This window comes from Ranitomeya imitator, chromosome 1, assembly GCF_032444005.1.
Source record: "Ranitomeya imitator isolate aRanImi1 chromosome 1, aRanImi1.pri, whole genome shotgun sequence".
In the NCBI taxonomy this organism is placed as follows: Eukaryota; Metazoa; Chordata; class Amphibia; order Anura; family Dendrobatidae; genus Ranitomeya; species Ranitomeya imitator.
The window spans coordinates 894,710,220-894,734,513 of record NC_091282.1 but is presented as its reverse complement, the minus strand read 5'-3'; the positions used below and the strand labels follow the sequence as shown (position 1 = coordinate 894,734,513).

Below are 24,294 nucleotides of genomic sequence, written 5' to 3'. Positions count from 1 at the left end.
TCCAGAATTTTTGTCTGATTTTCAGGATGTATTCGATGAGCCTAAGTCATAGTAACATATAGTAACATACAGAGGCGTATCTAGGGCTTCTGGCACCCAGGGCAAGAATTCATTTTGGCGCCCCCCCCCCAGGACATATGCGATTTTCACACTTAGTCATGTACCTTCAAGCTCCTCTCCCTAATGCTCTCAATGTTCAGTGAAAAACGGAGAAGCAGAAGAGAAGCTCGTTGTCACAGGACCGTAAGTATGAAAGTCGCATATGAGAGAAGTGTCCATGTGATGACTACTGGAACCTGCAGAGCTGAATCCTGACATCGCAGGCTTCTGAATTCTCACAACTAATGTGCTGCACATTTTTAGGATTCTCCCTTGCCTGTGGACAGTCATGTCAGCACAAGTATGTGATTTGTATACTTCTGGCCACATTCCGACTAGACGTGTCTGACCTCGCTCAGTTAATTTTCATTGAGTGAGGCCACACACGTCTAGTCAGCATGTGACCGCATGTATGTAAATCGCCAGCATGAGAGAATTCTGACAGTGTGCAGTGCGCACTGTGAGAACTCAGAAGTCTGCCCTCGTTCCCCAATACTGTTTCCTCATACATGCCAACCCATTCCCCTGTACTGTTTCCTCATATATGCCCCCCATCTCCCCCTTTGCTCTTCATTTTGTGTCCTTAAAATACTGTTTCCTCATACATGCCAACCCATTCCCCTGTACTGTTTCCTCATATATGTCCCCCATTCCCCACACAGCTCCACATCATTCCCCCCATTCCCCACACAGCATCTCATCATCTCCCCATTCCCCACATAGCGTCTCATCATCTCCCCATTCCCCACATAGCGTCTCATCATCTCCCAATTCCCCACACAGCGTCTCATCAGCCCCCATTCCCCACACAGCGTCTCATCAGCCCCTATTCCCCAGACAGCTCCTCATCATTCCCCTATTCCCCAGACAACTCCTCATCATCCCCCTATTCCCCACACAGGGTCTCATCATCCCCCTATTCCCCACACAGCATCTCATCATCTCCCCATTCCCCACATAGCGTCTCATCATCCCCCTATTCCCCACACAGGGTTTCATCATCCCCCTATTCCCCACACAGCATCTCATCATCTCCCCTATTCCCCACATAGCGTCTCATCATCTCCTCATTCCCCACACAGCATCTCATCATCTCCCCTATTCCCCACATAGCGTCTCATCATCTCCTCATTCCCCACACAGCATCTCATCATCTCCCAATTCCCCACACACAGCGTCTCATCAGCCCCCATTCCCCACACAGCGTCTCATCATCCCCCTATTCCCCACACAGGGTCTCATCATCCCCCTATTCCCCACATAGCGTCTCATCATCTCCCCATTCCCCACACAGCGTCTCATCAGCCCCCATTCCCCACACAGTGTCTCATCAGCTCCCATTCCCCACACAGCGTCTCATCAGCCCCTATTCCCCACACAGCGTCTCATCAGCCCCTATTCCCCACACAGCGTCTCATCAGCCCCTATTCCCCACACAGCGTCTCATCAGCCCCCATTCCCCACACAGCGTCTCATCATCCCCCTATTCCCCACACAGGGTCTCATCATCCCCCTATTCCCCACATAGCGTCTCATCATCTCCCCATTCCCCACACAGCGTCTCATCAGCCCCCATTCCCCAGACAGCTCCTCATCATTCCCCCATTCCCCACACAGCGTCTCATCAGCCCCTATTCCCCACACAGGGTCTCATCAGCCCCTATTCCCCACACAGCGTCTCATCAGCCCCCATTCCCCACACAGCTCCTCATCATCCCCCATTTCCCACACAGCGTCTCATCAGCCCCCATTCCCCACACAGCGTCTCATCAGCCCCCATTTCCCACACAGCGTCTCATCAGCCCCCATTCCCCAGACAGCTCCTCATCATTCCCCCATTCCCCACACAGCATCTCATCAGCCCCTATTCCCCACACAGCGTCTCATCAGCCCCTATTCCCCACACAGCGTCTCATCAGCCCCTATTCCCCACACAGCGTCTCATCAGCCCCTATTCCCCACACAGCGTCTCATCAGCCCCTATTCCCCACACAGCGTCTCATCAGCCCCCATTCCCCACACAGCGTCTCATCAGCCCCCATTCCCCACACAGCGTCTCATCAGCCCCTATTCCCCACACAGCGTCTCATCAGCCCCTATTCCCCACACAGCGTCTCATCAGCCCCCATTCCCCACACAGCTCCTCATCATTCCCCCATTCCCCACACAGGGTCTCATCATCCCCCTATTCCCCACACAGCTCCTCATCATCCCCCATTTCCCACACAGCGTCTCATCAGCCCCCATTCCCCACACAGCGTCTCATCAGCCCCCATTTCCCACACAGCGTCTCATCAGCCCCCATTCCCCAGACAGCTCCTCATCATTCCCCCATTCCCCACACAGCATCTCATCAGCCCCTATTCCCCACACAGCGTCTCATCAGCCCCTATTCCCCACACAGCGTCTCATCAGCCCCTATTCCCCACACAGCGTCTCATCAGCCCCTATTCCCCACACAGCGTCTCATCAGCCCCCATTCCCCACACAGCGTCTCATCAGCCCCCATTCCCCAGACAACTCCTCATCATCCCCCTATTCCCCACACAGGGTCTCATCATCCCCCTATTCCCCACACAGCATCTCATCATCTCCCCATTCCCCACACAGCGTCTCATCATCCCCCTATTCCCCACATAGCGTCTCATCATCTCCCCATTCCCCACACAGCGTCTCATCAGCCCCCATTCCCCAGACAGCTCCTCATCATTCCCCCATTCCCCACACAGCGTCTCATCAGCCCCCATTCCCCACACAGCGTCTCATCAGCCCCTATTCCAAATGCGTCCTCATTCCCTTGTACCCTGGGTCCACCATGATGCAGCTCCTCTCCTCACATGGCTCCATGCTGCAGCCCCTTGGTCCTCTCTTCGCACGGCTCCATGCTGCAGCTCCTCATTTCCGGATTCTCTTCTCCACCAGCAGCTTCCTGCAATCGACTCCTCCCCCTCAAGAAATCAACTCCAGTTTAGACGCTGCCCTGCAGTCAGATCTTCAATTGTACTCTTGTCTAAGATACGAGTACAATTGAATACTGGGAGCCGGCACGCTGCAGCTTCTCTGTGCCGGCTGTCAGCTTGACAGTCGGCACAGAGAACAGCTGACTCCCAGTCCGGGGGACGGCAGAATGCAGCTGCTGGGGGAGACACTACGGACCGCCACGTTAGGTGGCCCGACTGCGCCCCCCTGCCAGCTGCGCCCGGGGCAAATGCCCCGGCTGCCCCCCCCTAGATACGCCACTGGTAACATAGTAACATAGTTAGTAAGGCCGAAAAAAGACATTTGTCCATCCAGTTCAGCCTATATTCCATCATAATAAATACCCAGATCTACGTCCTTCTACAGAACCTAATAATTGTATGATACAATATTGTTCTGCTCCAGGAAGACATCCAGGCCTCTCTTGAACCCCTTGACTGAGTTCGCCATCACCACCTCCTCAGGCAAGCAATTCCAGATTCTCACTGCCCTAACAGTAAAGAATCCTCTTCTATGTTGGTGGAAAAACCTTCTCTCCTCCAGACGCAAAGAATGCCCCCTTGTGCCCGTCACCTTCCTTGGTATAAACAGATCCTCAGCGAGATATTTGTATTGTCCCCTTATATACTTATACATGGTTATTAGATCGCCCCTCAGTCGTCTTTTTTCTAGACTAAATAATCCTAATTTCGCTAATCTATCTGGGTATTGTAGTTCTCCCATCCCCTTTATTAATTTTGTTGCCCTCCTTTGTACTCTCTCTATTTCCATTATATCCTTCCTGAGCACCGGTGCCCAAAACTGGACACAGTACTCCATGTGCGGTCTAACTAGGGATTTGTACAGAGGCAGTATAATGCTCTCATCATGTGTATCCAGACCTCTTTTAATGCACCCCATGATCCTGTTTGCCTTGGCAGCTGCTGCCTGGCACTGGCTGCTCCAGGTAAGTTTATCATTAACTAGGATCCCCAAGTCCTTCTCCCTGTCAGATTTACCCAGTGGTTTCCCGTTCAGTGTGTAATGGTGATATTGATTCCCTCTTCCCATGTGTATAACCTTACATTTATCATTGTTAAACCTCATCTGCCACCTTTCAGCCCAAGTTTCCAACTTATCCAGATCCATCTGTAGCAGAATACTATCTTCTCTTGTATTAACTGCTTTACATAGTTTTGTATCATCAAGTCCATTTTCCTTCCACCGTACAGGGACTGCGATTGTGCTATTGATTTGATTCCAGGCTATAAGTTTCCTAAGGGTCGACTTTTCAACCTTTCTGTACCTGAACATACCGCCATGCGGAGTTATATTAAGGAGTCTTTGGAGAAGGGGCATATTCGTCCATCTTCTTCACCGTTGGGAGCAGGGTTCTTTTTTGTTGCTAAAAAAGATGGTTCTTTGAGACCCTGTATTGATTATCGCGTCTCTTATAAGATCACGGTCAAGTTTCAATACCCCTTGCCTTTGCTTTCTGATTTGTTTGCTAGGATTAAGGGAGCTAGTTGGTTTACTAAGATTGACCTTCGGGGGGCTTATAATCTTGTTCGTATAAAGCAGGGTGATGAATGGAAAACTGCATTTAACACGCCCGAAGGCCATTTTGAATACCTTGTGATGCCATTCGGACTCTCTAATGCTCCATCTGTTTTTCAATCCTTCATGCATGATATCTTCCGGAGTTATCTTGATAAATTCTTGATCATTTATTTGGACGATATTTTGATTTTTTCCGATGATTGGGAGTCTCATGTGCAGCAGGTCAGGATGGTATTTCAGATCCTTCGTGACAATGCCTTGTTTGTGAAAGGGTCTAAGTGTCTTTTTGGGGTGCAGAAGGTTTCCTTTTTGGGCTTTATTTTTTCTCCCTCATCTATTGAGATGGATCCGGTTAAGGTTCAGGCCATTCATGATTGGATTCAGCCCACATCCGTGAAGAGCCTTCAGAAATTTTTGGGTTTCGCTAATTTTTATCGCCGTTTCATTGCTAATTTTTCCAGCGTGGTTAAACCCTTGACTGATTTGACTAAAAAGGGCGCTGATGTGGCAAATTGGCTCTCTGCGGCTGTCTCTGCCTTTCAAGAACTTAAACGTCGATTTACTTCTGCTCCTGTGTTGCGTCAACCGGATGTTTCTCTTCCGTTTCAGGTTGAGGTTGACGCTTCTGAGATTGGGGCAGGGGCCGTTTTGTCTCAGAGGGATCCTGTTGGTTCCTTGATGAAACCGTGTGCCTTCTTTTCCCGTAAATTTTCGCCTGCGGAACGCAATTATGATGTCGGCAATCGGTAGTTGTTGGCTATGAAGTGGGCGTTTGAGGAGTGGCGACATTGGCTTGAGGGAGCTAAGCACCGTATTGTGGTCTTGACCGACCATAAGAATTTGATTTACCTCGAGTCTGCCAAACGGTTGAATCCTAGACAGGCTCGATGGTCCTTGTTTTTTTCTCGTTTTGATTTTGTGGTCTCGTACCTTCCTGGTACTAAGAATGTTAAGGCTGATGCCCTCTCTAGGAGTTTTTTGCCTGATTCTCCTGAGGTTTTGGAAAGAGTCAGTATTTTGAAGGAATAGGGGGTCCTTTCTGCCATTTCTCCTGATTTACGACGGGTTCTTCAGAAATTTCAGGCTGACAAACCTGACCGTTGTCCTGTAGGGAAACTGTTTGTTCCTGACAGATGGACTAGTAGAGTAATTTCTGAGGTTCATTGTTCTGTGTTGGCTGGTCATCCTGGTATTTTTGGTACCAGAGACTTGGTTGGTAGGTCCTTTTGGTGACCTTCTTTGTCGCGTGATGTGCGGTCTTTTGTGCAGTCCTGTGGGACTTGTGTGCGGGCCAAGCCTTGTTGCTCCCGTGCTAGTGGGTTGCTTTTGCCATTGCCGGTCCCTGAGAGGCCCTGGACACATATTTCTATAGATTTTATTTCCGATCTTCCTGTTTCCCAAAGGATGTCGGTTATCTGGGTTGTTTGTGACCGATTCTCTAAGATGGCTCATTTGGTGCCTTTGCCTAAATTGCCTTCTTCTTCTGATTTGGTTCCGTTGTTTTTTCAGCATGTGGTCCATTTGCATGGTATTCCGGAGAATATTGTGTCCGACAGAGGTTCCCAGTTTGTTTCTAGGTTTTGGCGGGCCTTTTGTGCCAAGCTGGGCATTGATTTGTCTTTTTCTTCTGCATTTCATCCTCAGACAAATGGCCAGACTGAGCGAACTAATCAGACCTTGGAGACCTATTTGAGATGCTTTGTGTCTGCTGATCAGGATGATTGGGTGGCTTTTTTGCCATTGGCCGAGTTTGCCCTTAATAATCGAGCTAGTTCGGCTACTTTGGTTTTGCCTTTTTTTTGTAATTTTGGTTTTCATCCTCGTTTTTCTTCTGGGCAAGTTGAGCCTTCTGACCTTCCTGGTGTGGATTCTGTGCTCGACAGGTTGCAGCAGATTTGGGCTCATGTGGTGGACAATTTGGTGCTGTCTCAGGAGGAGGCTCAACGTTTTGCTAACCGTCGTCGGTGTGTTGGTTCCCGGCTTCGGGTTGGGGATCTGGTTTGGTTATCTTCCCGTCATGTTCCTATGAAGGTTTCTTCCCCTAAGTTTAAGCTTTGATTTATTGGTCCTTATAGGACTTCTGAGATTATTAATCCGGTGTCCTTTCGCCTGGCGCTTCCGGCCACTTTTGCTATTCATAATGTCTTCCATAGATCTTTGTTGCCGAAATATGTGGAGCCCGTTGTTCCCTCTGTTGATCCTCCGGCCCCTGTGTTGGTCGATGGGGAGTTGGAATATGTTGTTGAGAAGATTTTGGATTCTCATTTTTCGAGGCGGAAGCTTCAGTACCTTGTCAAATGGAAGGGTTATGGCCAGGAGGATAATTCTTGGGTTTCTGCCTCTGATGTCCATGCCGCTGATTTGGTTCGTACCTTTCATCGGGCTCATCCTGATCGGCCTGGAGGCTCTGGTGAGGGTTCGGTGACCCCTCCTCAAGGAGGGGGTACTGTTGTGAATTCTGCTTTTGGGCTCCCTCCTGTGGTTGTAGATGGTAATGCAGTTGTGCCTGGACTGCAGGATTGGACAGGTGTATCCGCTAATTGCATGGCTGACTGGGGTATTTAGCTTTGCTGGACTCTTTAGTCCCTGCCAGTTGTCAATGTTTCTTGTGAAGTGTTGGATCTCTTTCTGGCTTCTCCTGCTCGCTGCCAATTTCAGCAAAGATAAGTGTTTGGTTTTTGTTTCTGTGGCACACTGCTGTGTGCTTGTTTCAGTTTTATTCCTGCTCTGATTGTAGGATTCACTGGAGTTGCAGATATACGCTCCTGCATCTTTTAGTAGATGTAGGAAGTTTTGGTATATTCTGTTGTGGATGTTTTGAAGGGTTTTTTACTGACCGCACAGAACTCTGTCCTATCCTGTCCTATCTAGCTAGAGTGGCCTCCTGTGCTAATCCTGTTTTTCTGCCTGTGTATGTTTTTTCCTCTCCGACTCACCGCCAATATTTGTGGGGGGCTGTCTATCCTTTGGGGATTTTCTCTGAGGCAAGATAGTATTCCTATTTCCATCTTTAGGGGTATTTAGTTCTCCGGCTGTGACGAGGTGTCTAGGTGTGTTACGTACACTCCACGGCTACTTCTAGTTGAAGTGTTAAGTTCAGGATTGCGGTCAGTACAGTGGCCACTTTCTCCAGTGAAAGTTCTCATGCAGTTCCTAGGTCACCGGATAATAACAGTCTGTGCTGTTAAATCCTTCAATGGCACTGCCAATACAAATTTGTTGAAATGATAGATGATAGTTAAAATATACAGGGGCCCTGGCCTCCATTTAGACCAGTTAATACTTTGCGCTTACTACCACTGTCTGCTACTCAGCAGAGGAGCCCACCCCAGTACCTAGCTATGCCACCTGTTTAGTCCTGTTACCAATTTTGAACTGCATTTAGCCTACTTTTTTATTTTGGGCCTACTAACTGTGTCTGCGCCACTCATTACAATTGTCCTCCACTGAACAAAGCTATGCTGCCTGTTTAGTTCTGTTATCAATTTTCAACTGCTTTTAGCCTACTTTTGTATTTGGGCCTACTAACTGTGTCTGCGCCACTCATTACAATTGTCCTCCACTGAAAAAAGCTATGCCGCCTGTTTAGTCCTGTTACCAATTTTGAACTGCTTTTAGCCTACTTTTGTATTTGGGCCTACTAACGGTGTTTGCGCCATTCATTACAATTGTCCTCCACTGAACAAAGCTATGCCGCCTGTTTAGTCCTGTTACCAATTTTGAACTGCATTTAGCCTACTTTTTTATTTTGGGCCCACTAACTCTGTCTGCGCCACTCATTACAATTGTCTTCCACTGAACAAAGTTATGCCACCTGTTTAGTCCTGTTACCAATTTTGAACTGCTTTTAGCCTACTTTTGTATTTGAACCTACTAACTGTGTCTGCGCTACTCATTACAATTGTCCTCCACTGAACAAAGCTATGCCGCCTGTTTAGTCCTGTTACCAATTTTGAACTGCTTTTAGCCTACTTTTGTATTTGGGCCTACTAACTGTGTCTGCGCCACTCATTACAATTGTCCTCCACTGAACAAAGCTATGCCGCCTGTTTAGTCCTGTCACCAATTTTGAACTGCATTTAGCCTACTTTTTTATTTTGGGCCTACTAACTGTGTCTGCACCACTCATTACAATTGTCCTCCACTGAACAAAGCTATGCCGCCTGTTTAGTCCTGTTACCAATTTTGAACTGCATTTAGCCTAATTTATTATTTGGGCCTATATCTGTGTTTCCTCCTCATCCTGCTCATTGCCCAGCCACTGTAGATGAGTCTGCTGGTACATTGACCCAGACCACTACATTCCCCTTGCACTCTACACAGCCTGAATCTGACCTTGCTGAAAGTCAGGTTCCCCTTCCCGCATACTATACCACCTTACACATGGACAAAGAGGAAGGTGCAGATGCATACTCATTGGGACTGGCACAGGGCCCCTCATAGTACGCAAAAGTGTCTCTGGCAGTGGGAGGCGCCACCCACCATCAAACACACCGCCGTACTATGAGAGGCCCTGTGCCAGTGCCAACTAGTGAGCCCCCCAAGCTTGATCAGGATCACAGCACTTGCAAAGTTGAAATACTTACCTCTTCCTGCTCCACCGCCGTGACGTATTCCGTGTTTCCTGGGCCCACGAAAATCTTGAGCCAGCCCTACCCCCCACAACTTTAACCAAATGAACCCCTGTTTTCCCACCATCAAACACACCGCCGTACTATGAGGGGCCCTGTGCCAGTGCCACCTAGTGGGGCCCCCAAGCTTGCTCAGGATCACAGCACTTGCAAAGTTGAAATACTTACCTCTCCCTGCTCCACCGCCATGACGTATTCCGCGTTTCCTGGGCCTACAAAAATCTTGAGCCAGCCCTACCCCCCCACAACTTTAACCAAATGAACCCCTGTTTTCAATGCCTAACTATTATTATGAAGTAAATTAAGATTGGCAAGCTTAAGAAATAAGAATTGATATTTTTGGCATTAAAATGGGAACTGTAGGTGTTTTTCTGTCCTCCACTCACTGCAGACGTTGATTCCCCATTGACTTGTAATGGGTTTCGTGTTTCGGTCGGCCCCCGACTTTTCAAAATAATCGGCCGATTTCACCCGACCCGACTTTTGACAAAGTAGGGTTTCGCGAAACCTGACACGATCCTAAAAAAGTAAAATTCGCTCAACTCTTATCAGCTGACCTATTCAAGCTTCAGGCACGACACTCCAACTCGGTTTTCTGATGATACCAAGTGGAGACTCTGAAGCTTGTCCTTAATGCAAAGCTATTGCACATTTCCCATTTCACACTTTAATAAGGCTAGAGAAAGTTTCCTATATTTGCCTGTATTGCTTTCACCGCGTGACTGCAGGAACCAAATAAGGCGAAGCAAAAGCAGCCACCTGTTGGACATGCGTTCTTTGCACATAAACCCAGGCCATGGAGATGCCGGGGATTGAACCCGGGGCCTCACACATGCAAAGCGTGCGCTCTACCACTGAGCTACATCCCCGCTATTTGCAAAATTTTCAGAAACTTGCAGGAAACGGGTCAAGATTTTTCAGACAAGGGTTGGCATTTCTTCCAATCGCTGAACCACCTTTAGAAAAAAACTGTGAATTATTAGAGATACATCAGCTGACCTATTCAAGCTTCCGGCACGACACTCCGACTCGGTTTTCTGATGATACCAAGTAGAGACTCTGAAGCTTGTCCTTAATGCAAAGCTATTGCACATTTCCCACTTTAATCAGGCTAGAGAAAGTTGCCTATATTTGCCTGTACTATTGATTTGTGCAAAGTTTGCTGAAAGTCCAGTTCCCATGGAAGACATGTCACTGAGTGGTACAGGGCCGCCATCAGGGCATTACAGCCGTGACTGGCGTATGGGGCCTGGTGAGCAGAGGGGGCCCGCATCGGGGCCTCTTACCTGCTCACCGGGCCCCTACCGGCAGCCGCAGGCTGAACCGAGCCCCTAGCGGCGGCCGGCGCTACAGCTGTTTAACGCTATTGATGGGGAAGAGTGCTGGACACAGATGGGGCAGAGTGCTGGACACAGATGGGGCAGAGTGCTGGACACAGATGGGGCAGAGTGCTGGACACAGATGGGGCAGAGTGCTGGACACAGATGGGGCAGAGTGTTGGACACAGATGGGGCAGAGTGCTGGACACAGATGGGGCAGAGTGCTGGACAGAGATGGGACAGAGTGCTGGACACAGATGGGGCAGAGTGCTGGACACTGATGGGGCAGAGTGCTGGACACTGATGGGGCAGAGTGCTGGACACTGATGGGGCAGAGTGCTGGACACAGATGGGGCAGAGTGCTGGACACAGATGGGGCAGAGTGTTGGACACAGATGGGGCAGAGTGCTGGACACAGATGGGGCAGAATGCTGGACAGAGATGGGACAGAGTGCTGGACACAGATGGGGCAGAGTGCTGGACACTGATGGGGCAGAGTGCTGGACACTGATGGGGCAGAGTGCTGGACACTGATGGGGCAGAGTGCTGGACACAGATGGGGCAGGATTGGACAGAGATGGGGCAGGATTGGACAGATATGGGACAGAGTGCTGGACACAGATGGGGCAGAGTGCTGGACACAGATGGGGAAGAGTGCTGGACACAGATGGGGCAGAGTGCTGGACACAGATGGGGCAGAGTGCTGGACACAGATGGGGCAGAGTGCTGAACAGAGATGGGGCAGAGTGTTGGACACAGATGGGGCAGAGTGCTGGACACAGATGGGGCAGAGTGCTGGACACAGATGGGGCAGAGTGCTGGACACAGATGGGGCAGAGTGTTGGACACAGATGGGGCAGAGTGCTGGACACAGATGGGGCAGAGTGCTGGACAGAGATGGGACAGAGTGCTGGACACAGATGGGGCAGAGTGCTGGACACTGATGGGGCAGAGTGCTGGACACTGATGGGGCAGAGTGCTGGACACAGATGGGGCAGAGTGTTGGACACAGATGGGGCAGAGTGCTGGACACAGATGGGGCAGAGTGCTGGACAGAGATGGGACAGAGTGCTGGACACAGATGGGGCAGAGTGCTGGACACTGATGGGGCAGAGTGCTGGACACTGATGGGGCAGAGTGCTGGACACTGATGGGGCAGAGTGCTGGACACAGATGGGGCAGGATTGGACAGAGATGGGGCAGGATTGGACAGATATGGGGCAGAGTGCTGGACACAGATGGGGCAGAGTGCTGGACACAGATGGGGAAGAGTGCTGGACACAGATGGGGCAGAGTGCTGGACACAGATGGGGCAGAGTGCTGGACACAGATGGGGCAGAGTGCTGAACAGAGATGGGGCAGAGTGTTGGACACAGATGGGGCAGAGTGCTGGACACGGATGGGGCAGAGTGCTGGACACAGATGGAGCAGGATTGGACACAGATGGGGCAGAGTGCTGGACACAGATGGGGCAGAGTACTGGACACAGATGGGGCAGGATTAGACACAGATGGGGCAGGATTGGACACAGATGGGGCAAGATTGGACACAGATCGGGCAGGTTTGGACACAGATGGGGCAGAGTGCTGGACACAGATGGGGCAGAGTGATGAACACAGGTGGGGCAGAGTGCTGGACACAGATGGGGCAGAGTGCTGGACACTGATGGGGCAGAGTGCTGGACACTGATGGGGCAGAGTGCTGGACACTGATGGGGCAGAGTGCTGGACACAGATGGGGCAGAGTGTTGGACACAGATGGGGCAGAGTGCTGGACACAGATGGGGCAGAGTGCTGGACAGAGATGGGACAGAGTGCTGGACACAGATGGGGCAGAGTGCTGGACACTGATGGGGCAGAGTGCTGGACACTGATGGGGCAGAGTGCTGGACACTGATGGGGCAGAGTGCTGGACACAGATGGGGCAGGATTGGACAGAGATGGGGCAGGATTGGACAGATATGGGGCAGAGTGCTGGACACAGATGGGGCAGAGTGCTGGACACAGATGGGGAAGAGTGCTGGACACAGATGGGGCAGAGTGCTGGACACAGATGGGGCAGAGTGCTGGACACAGATGGGGCAGAGTGCTGAACAGAGATGGGGCAGAGTGTTGGACACAGATGGGGCAGAGTGCTGGACACGGATGGGGCAGAGTGCTGGACACAGATGGGGCAGGATTGGACACAGATGGGGCAGAGTGCTGGACACAGATGGGGCAGAGTGCTGGACACAGATGGGGCAGGATTAGACACAGATGGGGCAGGATTGGACACAGATGGGGCAAGATTGGACACAGATCGGGCAGGTTTGGACACAGATGGGGCAGAGTGCTGGACACAGATGGGGCAGAGTGATGAACACAGGTGGGGCAGAGTGCTGGACACAGATGGGGCAGAGTGCTGGACACAGATGGGGCAGGATTGGACAGAGATGGGGCAGGATTGGACAGATATGGGGCAGAGTGCTGGACACAGATGGGGCAGAGTGCTGGACACAGATGGGGAAGAGTGCTGGACACAGATGGGGCAGAGTGCTGGACACAGATGGGGCAGAGTGCTGAACAGAGATGGGGCAGAGTGTTGGACACAGATGGGGCAGAGTGCTGGACACGGATGGGGCAGAGTGCTGGACACAGATGGGGCAGGATTGGACACAGATGGGGCAGAGTGCTGGACACAGATGGGGCAGAGTGCTGAACAGAGATGGGGCAGAGTGTTGGACACAGATGGGGCAGAGTGCTGGACACAGATGGGGCAGAGTGCTGGACACAGATGGGGCAGGATTGGACACAGATGGGGCAGAGTGCTGGACACAGATGGGGCAGAGTGCTGGACACAGATAGGGCAGGATTAGACACAGATGGGGCAGGATTGGACACAGATGGGGCAGGATTGGACACAGATCGGGCAGGTTTGGACACAGATGGGGCAGAGTGCTGGACACAGATGGGGCAGAGTGATGAACACAGGTGGGGCAGAGTGCTGGACACAGATGGGGCAGAGTGCTGGACACAGATGGGGCAGGATTGGACAGAGATGGGGCAGGATTGGACAGATATGGGGCAGAGTGCTGGACACAGATGGGGCAGAGTGCTGGACACAGATGGGGAAGAGTGCTGGACACAGATGGGGCAGAGTGCTGGACACAGATGGGGCAGAGTGCTGGACACAGATGAGGCAGAGTGCTGAACAGAGATGGGGCAGAGTGTTGGACACAGATGGGGCAGAGTGCTGGACACGGATGGGGCAGAGTGCTGGACACAGATGGGGCAGGATTGGACACAGATGGGGCAGAGTGCTGGACACAGATGGGGCAGAGTGCTGGACACAGATGGGGCAGGATTAGACACAGATGGGGCAGGATTGGACACAGATGGGGCAGGATTGGACACAGATCGGGCAGGTTTGGACACAGATGGGGCAGAGTGCTGGACACAGATGGGGCAGAGTGATGAACACAGGTGGGGCAGAGTGCTGGACACAGATGGGGCAGAGGGCTGGACACAGTTGGGGCAGGATTGGACACAGATGGGGTAGAGTGCTGGACACAGATGGGGCAGGATTGGACACAGATGGGGCAGAGTGCTGGACACAGATGGGGCAGAGTGCTGGACACAGATGGGACAGAGTGCTGGACACTGATGGGCAGAGTGCTGGACACTGATGGGGCAGAGTGCTGGACACTGATGGGGCAGAGTACTGGACACTGATGGGGCAGAGTGCTGGACACTGATCACCGAGTGCCTGCAGGAACCAAATAAGGCGAAGCAAAAGCAGCCACCTGTTAGCTTCCTGCTATGTGACCTGGCAAAGAAACCAGTTTAAGCATCAAAGATTCCTTGAGAGTCTTGACACTACTAAGCTTGAATGTGTTCGCTAAAGATTTCTAGCCGTATTTGTAAAAGTTTGGAGATGCTGGGGATTGAACCCAGGACCTCATACATGCGAAGCATGCGCTCTACCACTGAGCTACATCCCCAAAAGTCTACTCGTGGGGTGGAGCACTCACAAGTATTTCTTTCACCGAGTGCCTGCAGGAACCAAATAAGGCGAAGCAAAAGCAGCCACCTGTTGGACGTGCGTTCTTTGCACGTAAACCCAGGCCATGGAGATGCCGGGGATTGAACCCGGGGCCTCACACATGCAAAGCGTGCGCTCTACCACTGAGCTACATCCCCGCTATTTGCACGACTTTCCGAAACTTGCAGGAAACGGGTCAAGATTTTTCAGCCAAGGGTCAGCATTTCTTCCAATCGCTGAACCACCTTTAGAAAAAAACTGTGAATTATTAGAGATACATCAGCTGACCTATTCAAGCTTCCGGCACGACACTCGGACTCGGTTTTCTGATGATACCAAGTAGAGACTCTGAAGCTTGTCCTTAATGCAAAGCTATTGCACATTTCCCACTTTAATCAGGCTAGAGAAAGTTGCCTATATTTGCCTGTACTATTGATTTGTGCAATGTTTGCTGAAAGTCCAGTTCCCATGGAAGACATGCCACTGAGTGGTAAAGTGATGCCCTTGCCTTAGGTTGCATGCAGTCTTTAGAATCTGCCGTGACAAAAAGCCTCTTCCTGCTATGTGACCTGGCAAAGAAACCAGTTTAAGCATCAAAGATTCCTTGAGAGTCTTGACACTACTAAGCTTGAATGTGTTCGCTAAAGATTTCTAGCCGTATTTGTAAAAGTTTGGAGATGCTGGGGATTGAACCCAGGACCTCATACATGCGAAGCATGCGCTCTACCACTGAGCTACATCCCCAAAAGTCTACTCGTGGGGTGGAGCACTCACAAGTATTTCTTTCACCGAGTGCCTGCAGGAACCAAATAAGGCGAAGCAAAAGCAGCCACCTGTTGGACGTGCGTTCTTTGCACGTAAACCCAGGCCATGGAGATGCCGGGGATTGAACCCGGGGCCTCACACATGCAAAGCGTGCGCTCTACCACTGAGCTACATCCCCGCTATTTGCACGACTTTCCGAAACTTGCAGGAAACGGGTCAAGATTTTTCAGCCAAGGGTTAGCATTTCTTCCAATCGCTGAACCACCTTTAGAAAAAAACTGTGAATTATTAGAGATACATCAGCTGACCTATTCAAGCTTCCGGCACGACACTCGGACTCGGTTTTCTGATGATACCAAGTAGAGACTCTGAAGCTTGTCCTTAATGCAAAGCTATTGCACATTTCCCACTTTAATCAGGCTAGAGAAAGTTGCCTATATTTGCCTGTACTATTGATTTGTGCAATGTTTGCTGAAAGTCCAGTTCCCATGGAAGACATGCCACTGAGTGGTAAAGTGATGCCCTTGCCTTAGGTTGCATGCAGTCTTTAGAATCTGCCGTGACAAAAAGCCTCTTCCTGCTATGTGACCTGGCAAAGAAACCAGTTTAAGCATCAAAGATTCCTTGAGAGTCTTGACACTACTAAGCTTGAATGTGTTCGCTAAAGATTTCTAGCCGTATTTGTAAAAGTTTGGAGATGCTGGGGATTGAACCCAGGACCTCATACATGCGAAGCATGCGCTCTACCACTGAGCTACATCCCCAAAAGTCTACTCGTGGGGTGGAGCACTCACAAGTATTTCTTTCACCGAGTGCCTGCAGGAACCAAATAAGGCGAAGCAAAAGCAGCCACCTGTTGGACGTGCGTTCTTTGCACGTAAACCCAGGCCATGGAGATGCCGGGGATTGAACCCGGGGCCTCACACATGCAAAGCGTGCGCTCTACCACTGAGCTACATCCCCGCTATTTGCACAACTTTCCGAAACTTGCAGGAAACGGGTCAAGATTTTTCAGCCAAGGGTTAGCATTTCTTCCAATCGCTGAACCACCTTTAGAAAAAAACTGTGAATTATTAGAGATACATCAGCTGACCTATTCAAGCTTCCGGCACGACACTCGGACTCGGTTTTCTGATGATACCAAGTAGAGACTCTGAAGCTTGTCCTTAATGCAAAGCTATTGCACATTTCCCACTTTAATCAGGCTACAGAAAGTTGCCTATATTTGCCTGTACTATTGATTTGTGCAATGTTTGCTGAAAGTCCAGTTCCCATGGAAGACATGCCACTGAGAGGTAAAGTGATGCCCTTGCCTTAGGTTGCATGCAGTCTTTAGAATCTGCCGTGACAAAAAGCCTCTTCCTGCTATGTGACCTGGCAAAGAAACCAGTTTAAGCATCAAAGATTCCTTGAGAGTCTTGACACTACTAAGCTTGAATGTGTTCGCTAAAGATTTCTAGCCGTATTTGTAAAAGTTTGGAGATGCTGGGGATTGAACCCAGGACCTCATACATGCGAAGCATGCGCTCTACCACTGAGCTACATCCCCAAAAGTCTACTCGTGGGGTGGAGCACTCACAAGTATTTCTTTCACCGAGTGCCTGCAGGAACCAAATAAGGCGAAGCAAAAGCAGCCAACTGTTGGACTTGCGTTCTTTGCACGTAAACCCAGGCCATGGAGATGCCGGGGATTGAACCCGGGGCCTCACACATGCAAAGCGTGCGCTCTACCACTGAGCTACATCCCCGCTATTTGCACGACTTTCCAAAACTTGCAGGAAACGGGTCAAGATTTTTCAGCCAAGGGTTAGCATTTCTTCCAATCGCTGAACCACCTTTAGAAAAAAACTGTGAATTATTAGAGATACATCAGCTGACCTATTCAAGCTTCCGGCACAACACTCGGACTCGGTTTTCTGATGATACCAAGTAGAGACTCTGAAGCTTGTCCTTAATGCAAAGCTATTGCACATTTCCCACTTTAATCAGGCTACAGAAAGTTGCCTATATTTGCCTGTACTATTGATTTGTGCAATGTTTGCTGAAAGTCCAGTTCCCATGGAAGACATGCCACTGAGTGGTAAAGTGATGCCCTTGCCTTAGGTTGCATGCAGTCTTTAGAATCTGCCGTGACAAAAAGCCTCTTCCTGCTATGTGACCTGGCAAAGAAACCAGTTTAAGCATCAAAGATTCCTTGAGAGTCTTGACACTACTAAGCTTGAATGTGTTCGCTAAAGATTTCTAGCCGTATTTGTAAAAGTTTGGAGATGCTGGGGATTGAACCCAGGACCTCATACATGCGAAGCATGCGCTCTACCACTGAGCTACATCCCCAAAAGTCTACTCGTGGGGTGGAGCACTCACAAGTATTTCTTTCACCGAGTGCCTGCAGGAACCAAATAAGGCAAAGCAAAAGCAGCCACCTGTTGGACGTGCGTTCTTTGCACGTAAACCCAGGCCATGGAGATGCCGGGGATTGAACCCGGGGCCTCACACATGCAAAGCGTGCGCTCTACCACTGAGCTACATCCCCGCTATTTGCACGACTTTCCGAAACTTGCAGGAAACGGGTCAAGATTTTTCAGCCAAGGGTTAGCATTTCTTCCAATCGCTGAACCACCTTTAGAAAAAAACTGTGAATTATTAGAGATACATCAGCTGACCTATTCAAGCTTCCGGCACGACACTCGGACTCGGTTTTCTGATGATACCAAGTAGAGACTCTGAAGCTTGTCCTTAATGCAAAGCTATTGCACATTTCCCACTTTAATCAGGCTACAGAAAGTTGCCTATATTTGCCTGTACTATTGATTTGTGCAATGTTTGCTGAAAGTCCAGTTCCCATGGAAGACATGCCACTGAGAGGTAAAGTGATGCCCTTGCCTTAGGTTGCATGCAGTCTTTAGAATCTGCCGTGACAAAAAGCCTCTTCCTGCTATGTGACCTGGCAAAGAAACCAGTTTAAGCATCAAAGATTCCTTGAGAGTCTTGACACTACTAAGCTTGAATGTGTTCGCTAAAGATTTCTAGCCGTATTTGTAAAAGTTTGGAGATGCTGGGGATTGAACCCAGGACCTCATACATGCGAAGCATGCGCTCTACCACTGAGCTACATCCCCAAAAGTCTACTCGTGGGGTGGAGCACTCACAAGTATTTCTTTCACCGAGTGCCTGCAGGAACCAAATAAGGCGAAGCAAAAGCAGCCAACTGTTGGACTTGCGTTCTTTGCACGTAAACCCAGGCCATGGAGATGCCGGGGATTGAACCCGGGGCCTCACACATGCAAAGCGTGCGCTCTACCACTGAGCTACATCCCCGCTATTTGCACGACTTTCCAAAACTTGCAGGAAACGGGTCAAGATTTTTCAGCCAAGGGTTAGCATTTCTTCCAATCGCTGAACCACCTTTAGAAAAAAACTGTGAATTATTAGAGATACATCAGCTGACCTATTCAAGCTTCCGGCACAACACTCGGACTCGGTTTTCTGATGATACCAAGTAGAGACTCTGAAGCTTGTCCTTAATGCAAAGCTATTGCACATTTCCCACTTTAATCAGGCTAGAGAAAGTTGCCTATATTTGCCTGTACTATTGATTTGTGCAATGTTTGCTGAAAGTCCAGTTCCCATGGAAGACATGCCACTGAGTGGTAAAGTGATGCCCTTGCCTTAGGTTGCATGCAGTCTTTAGAATCTGCCGTGACAAAAAGCCTCTTCCTGCTATGTGACCTGGCAAAGAAACCAGTTTAAGCATCAAAGATTCCTTGAGAGTCTTGACACTACTAAGCTTGAATGTGTTCGCTAAAGATTTCTAGCCGTATTTGTAAAAGTTTGGAGATGCTGGGGATTGAACCCAGGACCTCATACATGCGAAGCATGCGCTCTACCACTGAGCTACATCCCCAAAAGTCTACTCGTGGGGTGGAGCACTCACAAGTATTTCTTTCACCGAGTGCCTGCAGGAACCAAATAAGGCAAAGCAAAAGCAGCCACCTGTTGGACGTGCGTTCTTTGCACGTAAACCCAGGCCATGGAGATGCCGGGGATTGAACCCGGGGCCTCACACATGCAAAGCGTGCGCTCTACCACTGAGCTACATCCCCGCTATTTGCACGACTTTCCGAAACTTGCAGGAAACGGGTCAAGATTTTTCAGCCAAGGGTTAGCATTTCTTCCAATCGCTGAACCACCTTTAGAAAAAAACTGTGAATTATTAGAGATACATCAGCTGACCTATTCAAGCTTCCGGCACGACACTCGGACTCGGTTTTCTGATGATACCAAGTAGAGACTCTGAAGCTTGTCCTTAATGCAAAGCTATTGCACATTTCCCACTTTAATCAGGCTAGAGAAAGTTGCCTATATTTGCCTGTACTATTGATTTGTGCAATGTTTGCTGAAAGTCCAGTTCCCATGGAAGACATGCCACTGAGTGGTAAAGTGATGCCCTTGCCTTAGGTTGCATGCAGTCTTTAGAATCTGCCGTGACAAAAAGCCTCTTCCTGCTATGTGACCTGGCAAAGAAACCAGTTTAAGCATCAAAGATTCCTTGAGAGTCTTGACACTACTAAGCTTGAATGTGTTCGCTAAAGATTTCTAGCCGTATTTGTAAAAGTTTGGAGATGCTGGGGATTGAACCCAGGACCTCATACATGCGAAGCATGCGCTCTACCACTGAGCTACATCCCCAAAAGTCTACTCGTGGGGTGGAGCACTCACAAGTATTTCTTTCACCGAGTGCCTGCAGGAACCAAATAAGGCGAAGCAAAAGCAGCCAACTGTTGGACTTGCGTTCTTTGCACGTAAACCCAGGCCATGGAGATGCCGGGGATTGAACCCGGGGCCTCACACATGCAAAGCGTGCGCTCTACCACTGAGCTACATCCCCGCTATTTGCACGACTTTCCAAAACTTGCAGGAAACGGGTCAAGATTTTTCAGCCAAGGGTTAGCATTTCTTCCAATCGCTGAACCACCTTTAGAAAAAAACTGTGAATTATTAGAGATACATCAGCTGACCTATTCAAGCTTCCGGCACAACACTCGGACTCGGTTTTCTGATGATACCAAGTAGAGACTCTGAAGCTTGTCCTTAATGCAAAGCTATTGCACATTTCCCACTTTAATCAGGCTACAGAAAGTTGCCTATATTTGCCTGTACTATTGATTTGTGCAATGTTTGCTGAAAGTCCAGTTCCCATGGAAGACATGCCACTGAGTGGTAAAGTGATGCCCTTGCCTTAGGTTGCATGCAGTCTTTAGAATCTGCCGTGACAAAAAGCCTCTTCCTGCTATGTGACCTGGCAAAGAAACCAGTTTAAGCATCAAAGATTCCTTGAGAGTCTTGACACTACTAAGCTTGAATGTGTTCGCTAAAGATTTCTAGCCGTATTTGTAAAAGTTTGGAGATGCTGGGGATTGAACCCAGGACCTCATACATGCGAAGCATGCGCTCTACCACTGAGCTACATCCCCAAAAGTCTACTCGTGGGGTGGAGCACTCACAAGTATTTCTTTCACCGAGTGCCTGCAGGAACCAAATAAGGCAAAGCAAAAGCAGCCACCTGTTGGACGTGCGTTCTTTGCACGTAAACCCAGGCCATGGAGATGCCGGGGATTGAACCCGGGGCCTCACACATGCAAAGCGTGCGCTCTACCACTGAGCTACATCCCCGCTATTTGCACGACTTTCCGAAACTTGCAGGAAACGGGTCAAGATTTTTCAGCCAAGGGTTAGCATTTCTTCCAATCGCTGAACCACCTTTAGAAAAAAACTGTGAATTATTAGAGATACATCAGCTGACCTATTCAAGCTTCCGGCACGACACTCGGACTCGGTTTTCTGATGATACCAAGTAGAGACTCTGAAGCTTGTCCTTAATGCAAAGCTATTGCACATTTCCCACTTTAATCAGGCTACAGAAAGTTGCCTATATTTGCCTGTACTATTGATTTGTGCAATGTTTGCTGAAAGTCCAGTTCCCATGGAAGACATGCCACTGAGAGGTAAAGTGATGCCCTTGCCTTAGGTTGCATGCAGTCTTTAGAATCTGCCGTGACAAAAAGCCTCTTCCTGCTATGTGACCTGGCAAAGAAACCAGTTTAAGCATCAAAGATTCCTTGAGAGTCTTGACACTACTAAGCTTGAATGTGTTCGCTAAAGATTTCTAGCCGTATTTGTAAAAGTTTGGAGATGCTGGGGATTGAACCCAGGACCTCATACATGCGAAGCATGCGCTCTACCACTGAGCTACATCCCCAAAAGTCTACTCGTGGGGTGGAGCACTCACAAGTATTTCTTTCACCGAGTGCCTGCAGGAACCAAATAAGGCGAAGCAAAAGCAGCCAACTGTTGGACTTGCGTTCTTTGCACGTAAACCCAGGCCATGGAGATGCCGGGGATTGAACCCGGGGCCTCACACATGCAAAGCGTGCGCTCTACCACTGAGCTACATCCCCGCTATTTGCACGACTTTCCAAAACTTGCAGGAAACGGGTCAAGATTTTTCAGCCAAGGGTTAGCATTTCTTCCAATCGCTGAACCACCTTTAGAAAAAAACTGTGAATTATTAGAGATACATCAGCTGACCTATTCAAGCTTCCGGCACAACACTCGGACTCGGTTTTCTGATGATACCAAGTAGAGACTCTGAAGCTTGTCCTTAATGCAAAGCTATTGCACATTTCCCACTTTAATCAGGCTAGAGAAAGTTGCCTATATTTGCCTGTACTATTGATTTGTGCAATGTTTGCTGAAAGTCCAGTTCCCATGGAAGACATGCCACTGAGTGGTAAAGTGATGCCCTTGCCTTAGGTTGCATGCAGTCTTTAGAATCTGCCGTGACAAAAAGCCTCTTCCTGCTATGTGACCTGGCAAAGAAACCAGTTTAAGCATCAAAGATTCCTTGAGAGTCTTGACACTACTAAGCTTGAATGTGTTCGCTAAAGATTTCTAGCCGTATTTGTAAAAGTTTGGAGATGCTGGGGATTGAACCCAGGACCTCATACATGCGAAGCATGCGCTCTACCACTGAGCTACATCCCCAAAAGTCTACTCGTGGGGTGGAGCACTCACAAGTATTTCTTTCACCGAGTGCCTGCAGGAACCAAATAAGGCAAAGCAAAAGCAGCCACCTGTTGGACGTGCGTTCTTTGCACGTAAACCCAGGCCATGGAGATGCCGGGGATTGAACCCGGGGCCTCACACATGCAAAGCGTGCGCTCTACCACTGAGCTACATCCCCGCTATTTGCACGACTTTCCGAAACTTGCAGGAAACGGGTCAAGATTTTTCAGCCAAGGGTTAGCATTTCTTCCAATCGCTGAACCACCTTTAGAAAAAAACTGTGAATTATTAGAGATACATCAGCTGACCTATTCAAGCTTCCGGCACGACACTCGGACTCGGTTTTCTGATGATACCAAGTAGAGACTCTGAAGCTTGTCCTTAATGCAAAGCTATTGCACATTTCCCACTTTAATCAGGCTAGAGAAAGTTGCCTATATTTGCCTGTACTATTGATTTGTGCAATGTTTGCTGAAAGTCCAGTTCCCATGGAAGACATGCCACTGAGTGGTAAAGTGATGCCCTTGCCTTAGGTTGCATGCAGTCTTTAGAATCTGCCGTGACAAAAAGCCTCTTCCTGCTATGTGACCTGGCAAAGAAACCAGTTTAAGCATCAAAGATTCCTTGAGAGTCTTGACACTACTAAGCTTGAATGTGTTCGCTAAAGATTTCTAGCCGTATTTGTAAAAGTTTGGAGATGCTGGGGATTGAACCCAGGACCTCATACATGCGAAGCATGCGCTCTACCACTGAGCTACATCCCCAAAAGTCTACTCGTGGGGTGGAGCACTCACAAGTATTTCTTTCACCGAGTGCCTGCAGGAACCAAATAAGGCGAAGCAAAAGCAGCCACCTGTTGGACGTGCGTTCTTTGCACGTAAACCCAGGCCATGGAGATGCCGGGGATTGAACCCGGGGCCTCACACATGCAAAGCGTGCGCTCTACCACTAAGCTACATCCCCGCTATTTGCACGACTTTCCGAAACTTGCAGGAAACGGGTCAAGATTTTTCAGCCAAGGGTTAGCATTTCTTCCAATCGCTGAACCACCTTTAGAAAAAAACTGTGAATTATTAGAGATACATCAGCTGACCTATTCAAGCTTCCGGCACGACACTCGGACTCGGTTTTCTGATGATACCAAGTAGAGACTCTGAAGCTTGTCCTTAATGCAAAGCTATTGCACATTTCCCACTTTAATCAGGCTAGAGAAAGTTGCCTATATTTGCCTGTACTATTGATTTGTGCAATGTTTGCTGAAAGTCCAGTTCCCATGGAAGACATGCCACTGAGTGGTAAAGTGATGCCCTTGCCTTAGGTTGCATGCAGTCTTTAGAATCTGCCGTGACAAAAAGCCTCTTCCTGCTATGTGACCTGGCAAAGAAACCAGTTTAAGCATCAAAGATTCCTTGAGAGTCTTGACACTACTAAGCTTGAATGTGTTCGCTAAAGATTTCTAGCCGTATTTGTAAAAGTTTGGAGATGCTGGGGATTGAACCCAGGACCTCATACATGCGAAGCATGCGCTCTACCACTGAGCTACATCCCCAAAAGTCTACTCGTGGGGTGGAGCACTCACAAGTATTTCTTTCACCGAGTGCCTGCAGGAACCAAATAAGGCGAAGCAAAAGCAGCCACCTGTTGGACGTGCGTTCTTTGCACGTAAACCCAGGCCATGGAGATGCCGGGGATTGAACCCGGGGCCTCACACATGCAAAGCGTGCGCTCTACCACTGAGCTACATCCCCGCTATTTGCACGACTTTCCGAAACTTGCAGGAAACGGGTCAAGATTTTTCAGCCAAGGGTTAGCATTTCTTCCAATCGCTGAACCACCTTTAGAAAAAAACTGTGAATTATTAGAGATACATCAGCTGA

General features: G+C 49.2%; 27 non-coding genes across 27 annotated transcripts; all 27 read right to left on the bottom strand.

The window, feature by feature from the left end:
- Positions 1–10,045: 10,045 nt before the first annotated feature.
- TRNAA-UGC (transfer RNA alanine (anticodon UGC)) lies at positions 10,046–10,117 on the bottom strand. Its single transcript has one exon. It is a non-coding gene; the product is annotated as a tRNA-Ala (tRNA).
- Positions 10,118–14,474: 4,357 nt separating this feature from the next.
- TRNAA-CGC (transfer RNA alanine (anticodon CGC)) lies at positions 14,475–14,546 on the bottom strand. The gene has a single exon. It is a non-coding gene; the product is annotated as a tRNA-Ala (tRNA).
- A 127-nt stretch (positions 14,547–14,673) lies between these two features.
- On the bottom strand, positions 14,674–14,745 carry TRNAA-UGC (transfer RNA alanine (anticodon UGC)). The gene has a single exon. It is a non-coding gene; the product is annotated as a tRNA-Ala (tRNA).
- A 514-nt stretch (positions 14,746–15,259) lies between these two features.
- On the bottom strand, positions 15,260–15,331 carry TRNAA-CGC (transfer RNA alanine (anticodon CGC)). The gene has a single exon. It is a non-coding gene; the product is annotated as a tRNA-Ala (tRNA).
- A 127-nt stretch (positions 15,332–15,458) lies between these two features.
- On the bottom strand, positions 15,459–15,530 carry TRNAA-UGC (transfer RNA alanine (anticodon UGC)). Its single transcript has one exon. It is a non-coding gene; the product is annotated as a tRNA-Ala (tRNA).
- Positions 15,531–16,044: 514 nt separating this feature from the next.
- On the bottom strand, positions 16,045–16,116 carry TRNAA-CGC (transfer RNA alanine (anticodon CGC)). Its single transcript has one exon. It is a non-coding gene; the product is annotated as a tRNA-Ala (tRNA).
- A 127-nt stretch (positions 16,117–16,243) lies between these two features.
- On the bottom strand, positions 16,244–16,315 carry TRNAA-UGC (transfer RNA alanine (anticodon UGC)). Its single transcript has one exon. It is a non-coding gene; the product is annotated as a tRNA-Ala (tRNA).
- Positions 16,316–16,829: 514 nt separating this feature from the next.
- Positions 16,830–16,901, bottom strand: TRNAA-CGC (transfer RNA alanine (anticodon CGC)). The gene has a single exon. It is a non-coding gene; the product is annotated as a tRNA-Ala (tRNA).
- Positions 16,902–17,028: 127 nt separating this feature from the next.
- TRNAA-UGC (transfer RNA alanine (anticodon UGC)) lies at positions 17,029–17,100 on the bottom strand. The gene has a single exon. It is a non-coding gene; the product is annotated as a tRNA-Ala (tRNA).
- A 514-nt stretch (positions 17,101–17,614) lies between these two features.
- Positions 17,615–17,686, bottom strand: TRNAA-CGC (transfer RNA alanine (anticodon CGC)). Its single transcript has one exon. It is a non-coding gene; the product is annotated as a tRNA-Ala (tRNA).
- Positions 17,687–17,813: 127 nt separating this feature from the next.
- On the bottom strand, positions 17,814–17,885 carry TRNAA-UGC (transfer RNA alanine (anticodon UGC)). Its single transcript has one exon. It is a non-coding gene; the product is annotated as a tRNA-Ala (tRNA).
- A 514-nt stretch (positions 17,886–18,399) lies between these two features.
- On the bottom strand, positions 18,400–18,471 carry TRNAA-CGC (transfer RNA alanine (anticodon CGC)). Its single transcript has one exon. It is a non-coding gene; the product is annotated as a tRNA-Ala (tRNA).
- Positions 18,472–18,598: 127 nt separating this feature from the next.
- On the bottom strand, positions 18,599–18,670 carry TRNAA-UGC (transfer RNA alanine (anticodon UGC)). Its single transcript has one exon. It is a non-coding gene; the product is annotated as a tRNA-Ala (tRNA).
- A 514-nt stretch (positions 18,671–19,184) lies between these two features.
- Positions 19,185–19,256, bottom strand: TRNAA-CGC (transfer RNA alanine (anticodon CGC)). The gene has a single exon. It is a non-coding gene; the product is annotated as a tRNA-Ala (tRNA).
- Positions 19,257–19,383: 127 nt separating this feature from the next.
- TRNAA-UGC (transfer RNA alanine (anticodon UGC)) lies at positions 19,384–19,455 on the bottom strand. Its single transcript has one exon. It is a non-coding gene; the product is annotated as a tRNA-Ala (tRNA).
- A 514-nt stretch (positions 19,456–19,969) lies between these two features.
- On the bottom strand, positions 19,970–20,041 carry TRNAA-CGC (transfer RNA alanine (anticodon CGC)). The gene has a single exon. It is a non-coding gene; the product is annotated as a tRNA-Ala (tRNA).
- A 127-nt stretch (positions 20,042–20,168) lies between these two features.
- TRNAA-UGC (transfer RNA alanine (anticodon UGC)) lies at positions 20,169–20,240 on the bottom strand. The gene has a single exon. It is a non-coding gene; the product is annotated as a tRNA-Ala (tRNA).
- Positions 20,241–20,754: 514 nt separating this feature from the next.
- Positions 20,755–20,826, bottom strand: TRNAA-CGC (transfer RNA alanine (anticodon CGC)). The gene has a single exon. It is a non-coding gene; the product is annotated as a tRNA-Ala (tRNA).
- A 127-nt stretch (positions 20,827–20,953) lies between these two features.
- TRNAA-UGC (transfer RNA alanine (anticodon UGC)) lies at positions 20,954–21,025 on the bottom strand. Its single transcript has one exon. It is a non-coding gene; the product is annotated as a tRNA-Ala (tRNA).
- Positions 21,026–21,539: 514 nt separating this feature from the next.
- On the bottom strand, positions 21,540–21,611 carry TRNAA-CGC (transfer RNA alanine (anticodon CGC)). The gene has a single exon. It is a non-coding gene; the product is annotated as a tRNA-Ala (tRNA).
- Positions 21,612–21,738: 127 nt separating this feature from the next.
- Positions 21,739–21,810, bottom strand: TRNAA-UGC (transfer RNA alanine (anticodon UGC)). Its single transcript has one exon. It is a non-coding gene; the product is annotated as a tRNA-Ala (tRNA).
- Positions 21,811–22,324: 514 nt separating this feature from the next.
- Positions 22,325–22,396, bottom strand: TRNAA-CGC (transfer RNA alanine (anticodon CGC)). Its single transcript has one exon. It is a non-coding gene; the product is annotated as a tRNA-Ala (tRNA).
- A 127-nt stretch (positions 22,397–22,523) lies between these two features.
- Positions 22,524–22,595, bottom strand: TRNAA-UGC (transfer RNA alanine (anticodon UGC)). The gene has a single exon. It is a non-coding gene; the product is annotated as a tRNA-Ala (tRNA).
- Positions 22,596–23,109: 514 nt separating this feature from the next.
- TRNAA-CGC (transfer RNA alanine (anticodon CGC)) lies at positions 23,110–23,181 on the bottom strand. The gene has a single exon. It is a non-coding gene; the product is annotated as a tRNA-Ala (tRNA).
- Positions 23,182–23,308: 127 nt separating this feature from the next.
- TRNAA-UGC (transfer RNA alanine (anticodon UGC)) lies at positions 23,309–23,380 on the bottom strand. The gene has a single exon. It is a non-coding gene; the product is annotated as a tRNA-Ala (tRNA).
- A 514-nt stretch (positions 23,381–23,894) lies between these two features.
- On the bottom strand, positions 23,895–23,966 carry TRNAA-CGC (transfer RNA alanine (anticodon CGC)). The gene has a single exon. It is a non-coding gene; the product is annotated as a tRNA-Ala (tRNA).
- A 127-nt stretch (positions 23,967–24,093) lies between these two features.
- On the bottom strand, positions 24,094–24,165 carry TRNAA-UGC (transfer RNA alanine (anticodon UGC)). The gene has a single exon. It is a non-coding gene; the product is annotated as a tRNA-Ala (tRNA).
- Between the last annotated feature and the right edge of the window lie 129 nt (positions 24,166–24,294).